Source organism: Paramisgurnus dabryanus, chromosome 17 (genome assembly GCF_030506205.2).
Source record: "Paramisgurnus dabryanus chromosome 17, PD_genome_1.1, whole genome shotgun sequence".
Lineage (NCBI taxonomy): Eukaryota > Metazoa > Chordata > Actinopteri > Cypriniformes > Cobitidae > Paramisgurnus > Paramisgurnus dabryanus.
This window is the reverse complement of record NC_133353.1, coordinates 27,700,581-27,711,836: the sequence shown is the minus strand read 5'-3', so window position 1 is coordinate 27,711,836 and position 11,256 is coordinate 27,700,581. Positions and strand designations below refer to the sequence as shown.

The window sequence follows — 11,256 nt, the reverse complement described above, 5'->3', positions numbered from 1 at the left end:
GTTTCTCCCTGTGTTTTTAAATACTGCGTGTTTATCTAGCTATATACCTAGAAGTTTGCTTAATCTGACATAAATTTGGGATATTTAAAATGCTTAAAGGAATATTTCTCTTTCATAAAAAACAAATCCAGATAATTTACTCACCCCCGATGTCATCCATGATGTTTATTAGGGCTTTTCCCCTAATGCTGCGTTTACACCAACCGCGTTTCAAATGTCAAAAATTGCATCTACCGCGCCTAGTTTGCCGCTTGAACAGTTTGAATGCATTTGCGCATGTAGAGCGAAGTAGACGCGCAGAAAAAGCAAGCATTTGACGCCCGTCATAGACAAAATCCGCTTCTTGTGGAAGGGGCAAGTCCTATGCGATTGTCTGTTTGCAAGATGAATGATGTTGATTGTGCATTTATCGAGAGAGTTACCGGTTTGTATTTGGTAACCTTACTATAGGGGGAAAATAAATGGCGCGGGTCGATAAACATCACGTGACTTAAAAGTAAAATGTGTATTACAACTTACCAGGTTGCCCAATGTCCTCACTGACACTCTTCCAAGCAAGGTCCTTTTTATTCCTGTCTTCTCTATAGAAATAAGAACTTGTGTCGTATAGCTCCAGGTGACTGCTTACGGACAATATCAAGTGTTCCTTCAGGTTGAATGAGTGACTCCGGGCGGGGCTGCCACCACAGCAGCAAGCAGGCTCCTGATTGGTTAACACGGCGCGAAATTACGCCAAAGTAAAAAATTTTCAACTCGTGCGTCAGCCGCAAATTCACATGAACCCCAAAATGCACAAAAAACACCATTTGCGCGTACAGTGCACAACGCTCAATTTGCGCCGCGCCAAACGCTTCATCCGTGCCGCGAGACCTCAACGTATGCGCGTCAACGTATCTTCACATTGACTTAAAGGAATATTAAATTTTCTTAAAAGAAAAATCCAGATAATTTACTCATCACCATGTCATCCAAAATGTTGATGTCTTTCTTTGTTCAGTCGAGAAGAAATTATGTTTTTTGAGGAAAACATTGCAGGATTTTTCTCATTTTAATGGACTTTAATAGAGCCCAATATTTAATACTTAACACTTAACAGTTTTTTTCAACTGAGTTTCAAAGGACTCTAAACGATCCCAAACGAGGCATAAGGGTCTTATCTAGCAAAACGATTGTCATTTTTGACAATAAAAATAACAAATATATACTTTTAAAGCACAACTTCTCGTCCAGATCCGGTGGTGATGCGTCAGCGTGACCCCACGCAATACGTCATGACGTCAAGAGCTCCCAGAGGACGAACGCGAAACTCCGCCCCAGTGTTTACAAGTGTGTTGAAAGCGGACCGTTCCTACGTTGTTGTATGTCAACTGATACTAATTAATGTATTTGTGTCAGTTTATTGTTTACAATGATCCGCAAATGTGCGTTTTATATATGTAACACGTGACCTCCCTACGTCACTACGCATTTACGTTAGGTCGCGCTGGACCGGATCTGGACGAGAAGTTGTGCGTTAAAAGTGTATATTTGTTATTTTTATTGTCAAAAATGACAATTGTTTTGCTAGATAAGACCCTTTTTATTTTAGTGTTTGTTTTCTTGATATTTTATTTATGTGCTAATGCATAGACAATATTTAGTTTGTTTGCATTCTGACTACAGTTTTTATTAGATGCAGTACATTTATTTATTCATTCGTTTCTAATTTATTTATCCTAAAATGTATTTAAATGTTTGTTTTTTAAGAAAAGAACATTTATATTAAAGGCAATTTTTGCGTTCTAACCTCAGTTTTCATTTAATGATAATTCTGTTGTTTAAATTTGCTGCATATTTATTTAGATTTATACTCTATATCCTCAATTTAACAAACATATCCACAATTTTGTTTAAATGTCACGCTATTTTAGAAACATTGCAGCTGACAGCTCCGCCTCAGAGATCTTATTTAATAAAGGTTGCACATTATGAATATATTAATTATGAAACATGGACAAGAAGAGACTGATTAAATGTTTAAAATCTGAAAAATATAACAAATCCCTCAAGCTTCAGATCATACAGTGCACAAACATAGAAAAATGAAAAGAGATCAAAAGCAGCAAGTAAAGAATTTTAAAAAATTATATGCAAAGTTGCAAACCCGCCAAATTACAGAGATGCCGATTCGCACAGTAGGCTACTTAAATGATCATGACCCTGTTGTTCAGCGAAATATGGTAGGAAATTTGCGGGGAATTTTTACTTGACAAATTACAGACATGGCTTATTCGCATATAGGGTTAGGATCATAGACAACCTCTGCAATTATAACAAATGACTAGAGGTCACCAGGTTATACTAATTCAGTTCAAATAGGGCGTAAGCTGTAACTGATGTAATACTTTGCATTTATAAATTATTATATTAAATTATATATATTATATTATTATTTAAATCGTCGGGCCGCTTGAGCACTTAATTGATATTTTAAAGGCTTATTATTTTCAGGGCTCAATGCAAAGAATTTTCTATACTGGCCCGGTCGGCTTTATTGTATTTGTTTAAAATTGTTGCTTGTTCCAACGCAAATGGCTCCCAACTTGTCTGCTTTACCTGGAAACTGACAGCAAACTGTGCACAACATTGCATTGTTTCTTTCATCATGTTTTACACAGTAAATGTCTGCTTACAAGATGTTAAATAATTAAGTTTTCGCTTGGCCTCATAATTAGAGGGCGCCGCTGCCATCTTAACGTCTCTTTGCTCTACCAGCCAACATAACACGCAACGCATGCAACAGTGTCCACAACACCCAATTAGGTAGGAGAAACTTCATAACATTGCTGAGAAGTTAACGTTCGCTATTCTTAAAACCAAAATGAAATTAAAATTAAAAACTAATTCGTAATTTGTTTTGGAATATTGTGCTTTTTTTTACAAATGACTTATCTGTGAGCTTCATTGTTTTGTATTCATGTGCCCTCATAATCTTAAATCAGAAACGCAAATCTCCTTCCCTCCTCGAAACAATCTCTCTTTAATTCCTGGTGATATGGTATGGCAGGTGGACGGGGTCCAGGAACAGATTGCAGCGATTATCAATTAGCAACATGACCTAACTTAAAATGAACCAATCAGTTCTCGATGAACGAACTCAAGTCCAGGCCTACATTGTTTCGTTTTTTTTTTCTTTTAGAAGCCTCAGATATACGTCAAATTAGACGATCGCTGCTACTGTTTCATGGCGACTTTAAAATGTGGCTAAAATTGCATTTTCAAAGGGCTCTTAATGATCCCAAATGAGGCATAAAGGTCTTATTTAGCGAAACAATCTTAAGTTTCTCATCTTGCACTAGCTGTGTGACGCGCCAGCATGACCTTAGGTATTACGTAATCACATCGAAAGGTCACACATGACTACCGCTTCAGTGTTTGCAAGTGTGATACTAATGAATGATACTAATTGATGTCTTTGTGTCAATTTATTGTTTGAAATGGTCCGCAAGCGTGCGTTTCACATATGTACCCAGCGAGCAAAAAGTCGTCTAGAACACGTCTAAAAGACGTAATTCGTAGACATTCAGAAGACGTCCTCACAGGAGCCAGAATGAAAGTTTTTTATACGTCTTTTCTGGACATTGTTTAGACGTCAATAAAAGACGTGCTACAGACGTAATTGTTAGACATCTAGAAGACGTCCTCACAGGAGCCAGAATGAAAGTTTTTTATACGTCTTTTCTGGACATTGTTTAGACGTCAATAAAAGACGTGCTACAGACGTAATTGTTAGACATCTAGAAGACGTCCTCACAGGAGCCAGAATGAAAGTTTTTTATACGTCTTTTCTGGACATTGTTTAGACGTCAATAAAAGACGTGCTACAGACGTAATTGTTAGACATCTAGAAGACGTCCTCACAAGAGCCAGAATGATAGTTTTTTATACGTCTTTACTGGACATTGTTTAGACGTCAATAAAAGACGTGCTACAGACGTAATTGTTAGACATCTAGAAGACGTCCTCACAAGAGCCAGAATGATAGTTTTTTATACGTCTTTACTGGACATTGTTTAGACGTCAATAAAAGACGTGCTACAGACGTAATTGTTAGACCTCAGGAGGACGTCCACACAGGAGCCAGATTTAAAGTTTTTAATACGTCTTTACTGGACATTGTTTAGACGTCAATTAAAGACGTGCTACAGGCGTATTTGTTAGACCTCAGGTAGACGTCCACACAGGAGCCAGATTTAAAGTTTTTAAGACGTCTTTACTGGACATTGTTTAGACGTCAATTAAAGACGTGCTACAGACGTAATTGTTAGACCTCAGGAAGACGTCCACACAGGAGCCAGATTTAAAGTTTTTAAGACGTCTTTTAAGGACATTGTTTAGACGTCAATTACAGACGTGCTACAGACGTATTTGTTAGACCTCAGGTAGACGTCCACACAGGAGCCAGATTTAAAGTTTTTAAGACGTCTTTACTGGACATTGTTTAGACGTCAATTAAAGACGTGCTACAGACGTAATTGTTAGACCTCAGGAAGACGTCCACACAGGAGCCAGATTTAAAGTTTTTAAGACGTCTTTTATGGACATTGTTTAGACGTCAATTAAAGACGTGCTACAGACGTAATTGTTAGACCTCAGGAAGACGTCCACACAGGAGCCAGATTTAAAGTTTTTAAGACGTCTTTTAAGGACATTGTTTAGACGTCAATTACAGACGTGCTACAGACGTATTTGTTAGACCTCAGGTAGACGTCCACACAGGAGCCAGATTTAAAGTTTTTAAGACGTCTTTACTGGACATTGTTTAGACGTCAATTAAAGACGTGCTACAGACGTAATTGTTAGACCTCAGGAAGACGTCCACACAGGAGCCAGATTTAAAGTTTTTAAGACGTCTTTTATGGACATTGTTTAGACGTCAATTAAAGACGTGCTACAGACGTAATTGTTAGACCTCAGGAAGACGTCCGCACAGGAATCAGATTTAAAGTTTTTTATACGTCTTTACTGGACATTGTTTAGATGTCAGTAAAAGACGTGCAACAGACATAATTGTTAGACATGCAGAAGACGTCCACACAGGAGCCAGAATTAAGTTTTTAATAATTTACGTCTTTACTGGACTTTGTTTACACCAGAACTTCATAACCTTCAGAGTGGTAAGGCCCCCCAAAAACATAGCAAAAGCTCTTTCAATTCATATCTGTGAGGAACGACAGAGACTGAATCCCAATGCAGAGGCAAGTTTATTCACAAAATAATAAGATAGAGAAGAGAGGTGTCTGCCGCCGGAGAGAGAGTAGGAAACCCCTGGCTTAAACTCCAGCCGGGGTCTCAGGGGTAATCTGAGCCCCGATACGGGGCGAAGACCAGTAGGCCACTCCCGAGAGCGCCGCTACACGGAAGCACGGGGATGGGGCGCACTCTCTACCCAGGGCACTGCGGAGATGGAATACGGCTCCTCTGCCGTGGCAGCGGTTCGCTGGAGGATGATGGAAATGGAGAGCCCGAACCTCGCCTGGCAGAGAACCACGGGAGAAGACTGGCAGTCTATAGGTGGTAGAGAAAACAGAGTTAGTTCAATCGCCCGGAGGCGGCAGTGCCCGCCGGGCACAGATGACAAAGGAGCCTCGCTGTTCACAGCCGGGACAGATGGAACAGTCCTTCTGAGGGTGGAGAACAGAGTCTTAATAATCCGGCTGGAAATATCCACAGCGGGGAGAAGGAAATCCACAACAAGGTGAGCGGAAGCAGAGGTCCTACAATTGGCAGCAGAGAACACAGTCTTAGATTAACTAGACAGATAATAGTTTACTGACAAGACTTGGCGACAACATCAAAGACGAACTCGCACAAAACAAAGGGGGAACTGAGCATTTATACTAATAACGATTGGGATGAAAACAAGCTTCAGGTGGAGATGACGTGGTGATGAAATCAACCGAAAGACAGGACACCTGTGAACGGCGCGCACGTGGAGCTGTCAAAACAAAACAAACAACAGAGCAGATACACAGCAGACCAGGGGTCTGTTTCAATAAGGAGGTTCAACCAACTCTGAGTTTAAACTTAAACTCTGAGTAGATTTACCCTGAGATTGTAAACTCTGAGTTTTCGGCTTCAGAACAGCTGAAATGAGTTAATTTAAGCAACTCTGAGTAAAGCGCGTGCACAAAGCCATTATCAATGGAGCTCCGATATTACGATTCACTATGGCAACAGCACGTAATAAAGAGGTATAAATCCTTTTTACTACTAAAACTGAAAGTGTACAAGTGTACACCAACTACGAGCATATATTTTAAAGAAAATTGTTGTTGTTGGAAATTGCTACTCTAGTAAATGCATACATTTAATTTTTCATCACGGTTACATATCAGAAGTAATTAAACTAAGGAGAACTGCTACATTACATCTTATATTAATTTTCATGTAAATGCAATCCCATGGACAAAAAGAATATGACAGCATCTCGGCTAATAATTAAATTAGGCATAAGACTTTGGTATAAAATGCTATAAACGTTACAAATGTGTGTCATGAATACAACTGAAATACTCCAGCCGGTATTCGAACTCAGGTCGCGATAGCACGTCTGCCACGACCACTGCGCGCAGCACTAAGCACTAGACCAGCGGTTCGGATGAGTGGATTTGGAAGAAATGTAAACTATTCGGATATAAGAGCACAACCACAAAGGCTGATATAGTCATGTAAGGATATTTATATATTTTAAATGACTGCCAAGAAAAATAATACAGCTCACATACATGCAAGTGGATGAGAAAAATCCATTCCGCATCTCAAAATCCTCTCGCGACATAAATGTAACTCCCTACAAATGAATGCAACATCATTATCTACAGGATCCTCTATAAAAGCACATGACATTTTAGTCACTTAGACGGTCTCTGCACCTAAATATATCATATTAGCTTTACACGTCATTTTAATGTACTGTTTAATTTTTTTGTTTTAGTTTTAGTGTAATATATAAAAGACATAAGTTAAAATTAATTGCACTGGAAATTTGAACTTAAAGACAGCAAAAAAATGTTTTACAGTGTAGGCTACATAATAAAAATGTGTGCAATGAATGAATGTACTAAATGAACTAACAAGATAGTTAAAACCCGCTACTCCTCTAAAAAAGGAGAGGAGACCGCAATAAACTCTGAGTTTACAGAACCTAGCCTGCTCCCGACCAGGTTAGGTTCATAGAGTAAGTTACCCCGGAAACAGACTCTGAGTTTAAGTTACCTCTCCTTCTGAAACAAGCTTGACTTACCCTGCTGTCTCAGGTTCAACCTACCTCCCATTTTGAAATGGAAAACTCAGAGTTTCCCTCTTTTCAGGGTTAACAAACTCAGAGTTTTCCCTTAACCACCTTTCTGAAACGGGCCCCAGTAAGACCGAAATCATGACACATAACATACTTTCTGCATACTATTTATAATTCTACTGCAAAGTGTGTAACAGAAGCTACACAGCTCACAAATCTAGTGGAATGAATTACATAAATATGTTCAAAAAATATTACAATCTAAAACCCATTTATAATCAATGTACTGTAAAAAATGAGTTTATTTGACCTTGAAAATCTAGGTATTTTACAACTAATAATTGCGTTGAAGCTAAAACGTTATAATACTAAGTAAAATCTATATCTGTACTTAATTTAAACTAGTACATATATTACACATCCAACAGACAAGTAAATGTTACTTGAAAGTAACTGGCACGTAGTTGAAATTACTTGAATTATTCAAGTAAATATCACTAACTAGGCAGTGGACTTGTACTTCCCAGCATGCTTTGCATGGGACTGCATTTGGCGAGTACATTTGGAAATTAAACACTATTTTATGTGTTTTAACAAAAATAAAGACTTGTTAGTGTTTCATGTTATTATCTTTGAGATGACAGATTTAGAAGAGCTTCTGTTTTGACACAATGAAAATCATGATGTGTGTTAATTCACTCAATGAGCAATAACTGTGCTTATGCCAATACTGAGACATACGGATTCTCTTCTTACTTGCTCAAAATAATGTGGCATATAGTAATAAAGACGAAATGTTATGTTATTAAATCAGAAAGACTCCATTAAAGAAGTAACCTGTACTGTTTTGGTAACAATATGATACATACAATTTTTAAGTAACAAATCACATATTTGTTTAAAGTGCAATTTAACTTTACTTAAAACTTATAGGGGTGGTTTCCCGGACAGGGATTAGACTAGTCCTAGACTAAAATAAATGTAAGAGCTGTCCAAACTGAAAACAACTTGCACTGACATATCTTAAAAGACATGAGTGCCCTTTATTTTGCCTCGAAATGCACACAAGTAATGCTTTTAGTAAAGCATGTTTGTTAAAACTAGTTATATTTCCTAATTATACCACGGGTCTGTTGAATGCTGCATTCTGATTGGCTGAGAAATGTTCTATGGGTGTGGATTATTTTCTGATAACCGCTTCGCGTCGTGCCGCATTACCACCTTGGTGTGCATTATTTTCTTATAATTCAACGGCCCATCGTCAATTATTCCTTACTTAAACTGAGGCCTAGTCCTGGCTTAAGCTAATCCCTGTCCGGGCAACCACCCCATAGTTTTTGTTAATTTTACTCAGCTTTTCTATGTACATTTTACTTAGTTTTGCAAGTGTTAAAGTTAAATAAAAAACCTGAGTAAAAAAACTTAGATTTTCTTTTCCAAGTAAATATTTCTTTTTTTTCAGTGTATCTCACCTCACTATAATGGAACATAGTTTTATTTGCTTTAGGTTTATATAATACGGAGGGAAAAATCTAGGGTTGTATAACCGTTAATCAGGATTAATCATTAGCACAATAAAGGTTTTCGTTTACATCCGTGTGTGTGTGTGTGTGTTAATTATGGATATATAAATGTGCACAAATGCATGTTTAATTTAAGCAAATTATATATTGATATATTAAGTATTTCTATTTTTATAAATACAGTTGAACTCCCAACTGTGCATATTTCCAAAGATCCTGCTTTAAAAAATGTTTACTTAAAAACCGTGGCAGTGAGTTTGTTCTCACTGAGAAAAAACATTGTTAATGGTTTTCGTGTCATTAAACTGCAGACAGACAGACCGACCTACATTCTCAATATTTTTATTACCATGTGGTTCTGCTGGACCAAAACGTAACAGGGAGAACAGTAAAGTATAAATTAACACAATAAAGCATAAAAAGGCAGAAAAGTAAAAATATCAATTCACACACTTCCACTATAATACTTTAACATAAATTATGGAGTACAACATATCACTAAAGTAACAATTAACTAAATGTGGCTGCTAAGGTAAAAAACTCATTTATAGCCACCACCCCCGACTCTCCCGGGGGCATGCTTAAGATGATCGGCTGCAGCAGACTTTATTTGGGCCTCTGTTGCTGCCTTATCCCATTTCATGACAGCAGCTACAATCAAAAGGAAAAAAAATCCACATGTATAGTACATAAATGCAAACATCTCTGTTGTGGTTTAGCTTGCAGCAGACATACATAGTTGAAAATAGAGTATGCGAATCAATTCAATGAAAGACTTATTACATCACAAATCAAGTAAAATTACATCAAGCCTGATATTAAGCATTCCACACACAGCCCACCCACAATCCCCCCCCCCCACACACACACACTTTAAATTACCATAATATGAAGCTTACCTTTTATTGCTGAAAACAATTTTGTGCCTTCAAATCGCATTTTCTCTTTTTTGCCCTTCCCCTTCATGTTGAAAAGGGTCATCAGTTGATTGGTGAGGAGCCTAATCCAACCCACAGGGAGGTAAACATCTGCATTTTAGTTTAACTAAACTCTGCCAACCACCAAATGAAAACAAATTTGGGACACAAGATAACCAAAGCAGCGCTATACTAACATGATCAACTGTGTTGGTCAAATGCTTAGGGACCGGTGTCTGTTAAGTAAATGTGTAAATAAATACCTGTCCAACATTTTGTACGTGCAGTCTTTAATGTCTTTACCCCCCACTCTTGCCAGCTGACAAACCTATAATTAAAACAAAAATACATGGTAAAATATTAAGTGTCAAAAGGTGAGAACATTTCACAGAGAAAAAAGTTCAACCAGTGGGGTCCAGTTTTAACAATTATATGCATCCATCTCATAGGCGTCATTTACACTGGGGACATGTCCCCACCACTTTTTGAAATGGCTGATTTTGTCCCCACCACTTTTTGAAAGCATTTGGTTAAAATGTTCTGAAAAATCAAGTCATGCCTTTGTGACCCTGGTGAAAAAGTAGTACACATGGATTTAAGTTTTCTGTCACTAGAAAATTGCAAAATTATTAAATTCACTTTTCATAAAGACGACGTGTATTAAGTGGGATGTGATCAAAGCCTGGAGTGGAGCCCAATCACGTTCCTCTCTCCACTGTAAGCGTTCTGTAATCGCTACGTACCAGATCCACTCCGGGTTTTGTGGCTGTATCACGTTAAACTTTATTTCAGCTAGCATGGACAAACTTATAATGCAGGAAGGCTTCGATGTTTTGAAGATCGTAAAAGACCAATGGAGATTGACTTGGCTTGGCGAAATGATGAAGATTGGCAAGCCTTTCAGTTCGCGGGATAAGAAAACCAATGCAGGTACCTTGCGTGTCTTTGCACAGTATGATAGGGGTCCTGTATTTTGAGGGTAAATGATTTCTCCCATACGTGATCACCCGCATCCCGTTTTTGACTGCTATGCTGATCTAACCAGTGGCTGATACAACAGGTTTGTTAAACTAGTAGGTAAACTTAATGTGGTGCCACAAGAACCAAGAGGCAGATGACATCCATATCCTGTGAGAGCGATTGACGAGAATCATAAGAGGAGACTGCTTCCGAAATGCTCTCGCGGCACTATGATGTCATCCACCTGTCGGTTCTTGCAGTTCCATTTGCGTGTGGTCACAAAAACGTAACATTTGTACATATATTTAAGCACCGCAGTTTAAAAACAAGTGATTTTAAGCAATTCAAACACAAACAACACTGCTGTGTCAGAGGAGTATGCAAGTTGCGCATTCGCTTGTCGTTGAGCTTGTGTTGTGAGTATTTTTGCCACTTATTGGCCTTAAATACAAATATGCGTCAAAAATCCCATCTTTCCAAGTATCCTCATATAAACACAACCATTTAGGTCTTAGGAGAAAGTAAACAGCAGAAACATTGCGCATAAAATAGCACATCAGCGCTGCCTCTATTGTAA

At 38.1% G+C, this 11,256-nt stretch overlaps 1 long non-coding RNA gene across 1 annotated transcript; it reads right to left on the bottom strand.

Annotated features, from left to right (window-relative positions):
- Positions 1-9,190: 9,190 nt before the first annotated feature.
- LOC141280949 (uncharacterized) lies at positions 9,191-10,019 on the bottom strand. Its single transcript, XR_012335306.1, has 3 exons — positions 9,983-10,019; positions 9,702-9,802; positions 9,191-9,453 (listed from the first exon to the last, which is right to left on the bottom strand). It is a non-coding gene; the product is annotated as an uncharacterized lncRNA (long non-coding RNA).
- Between the last annotated feature and the right edge of the window lie 1,237 nt (positions 10,020-11,256).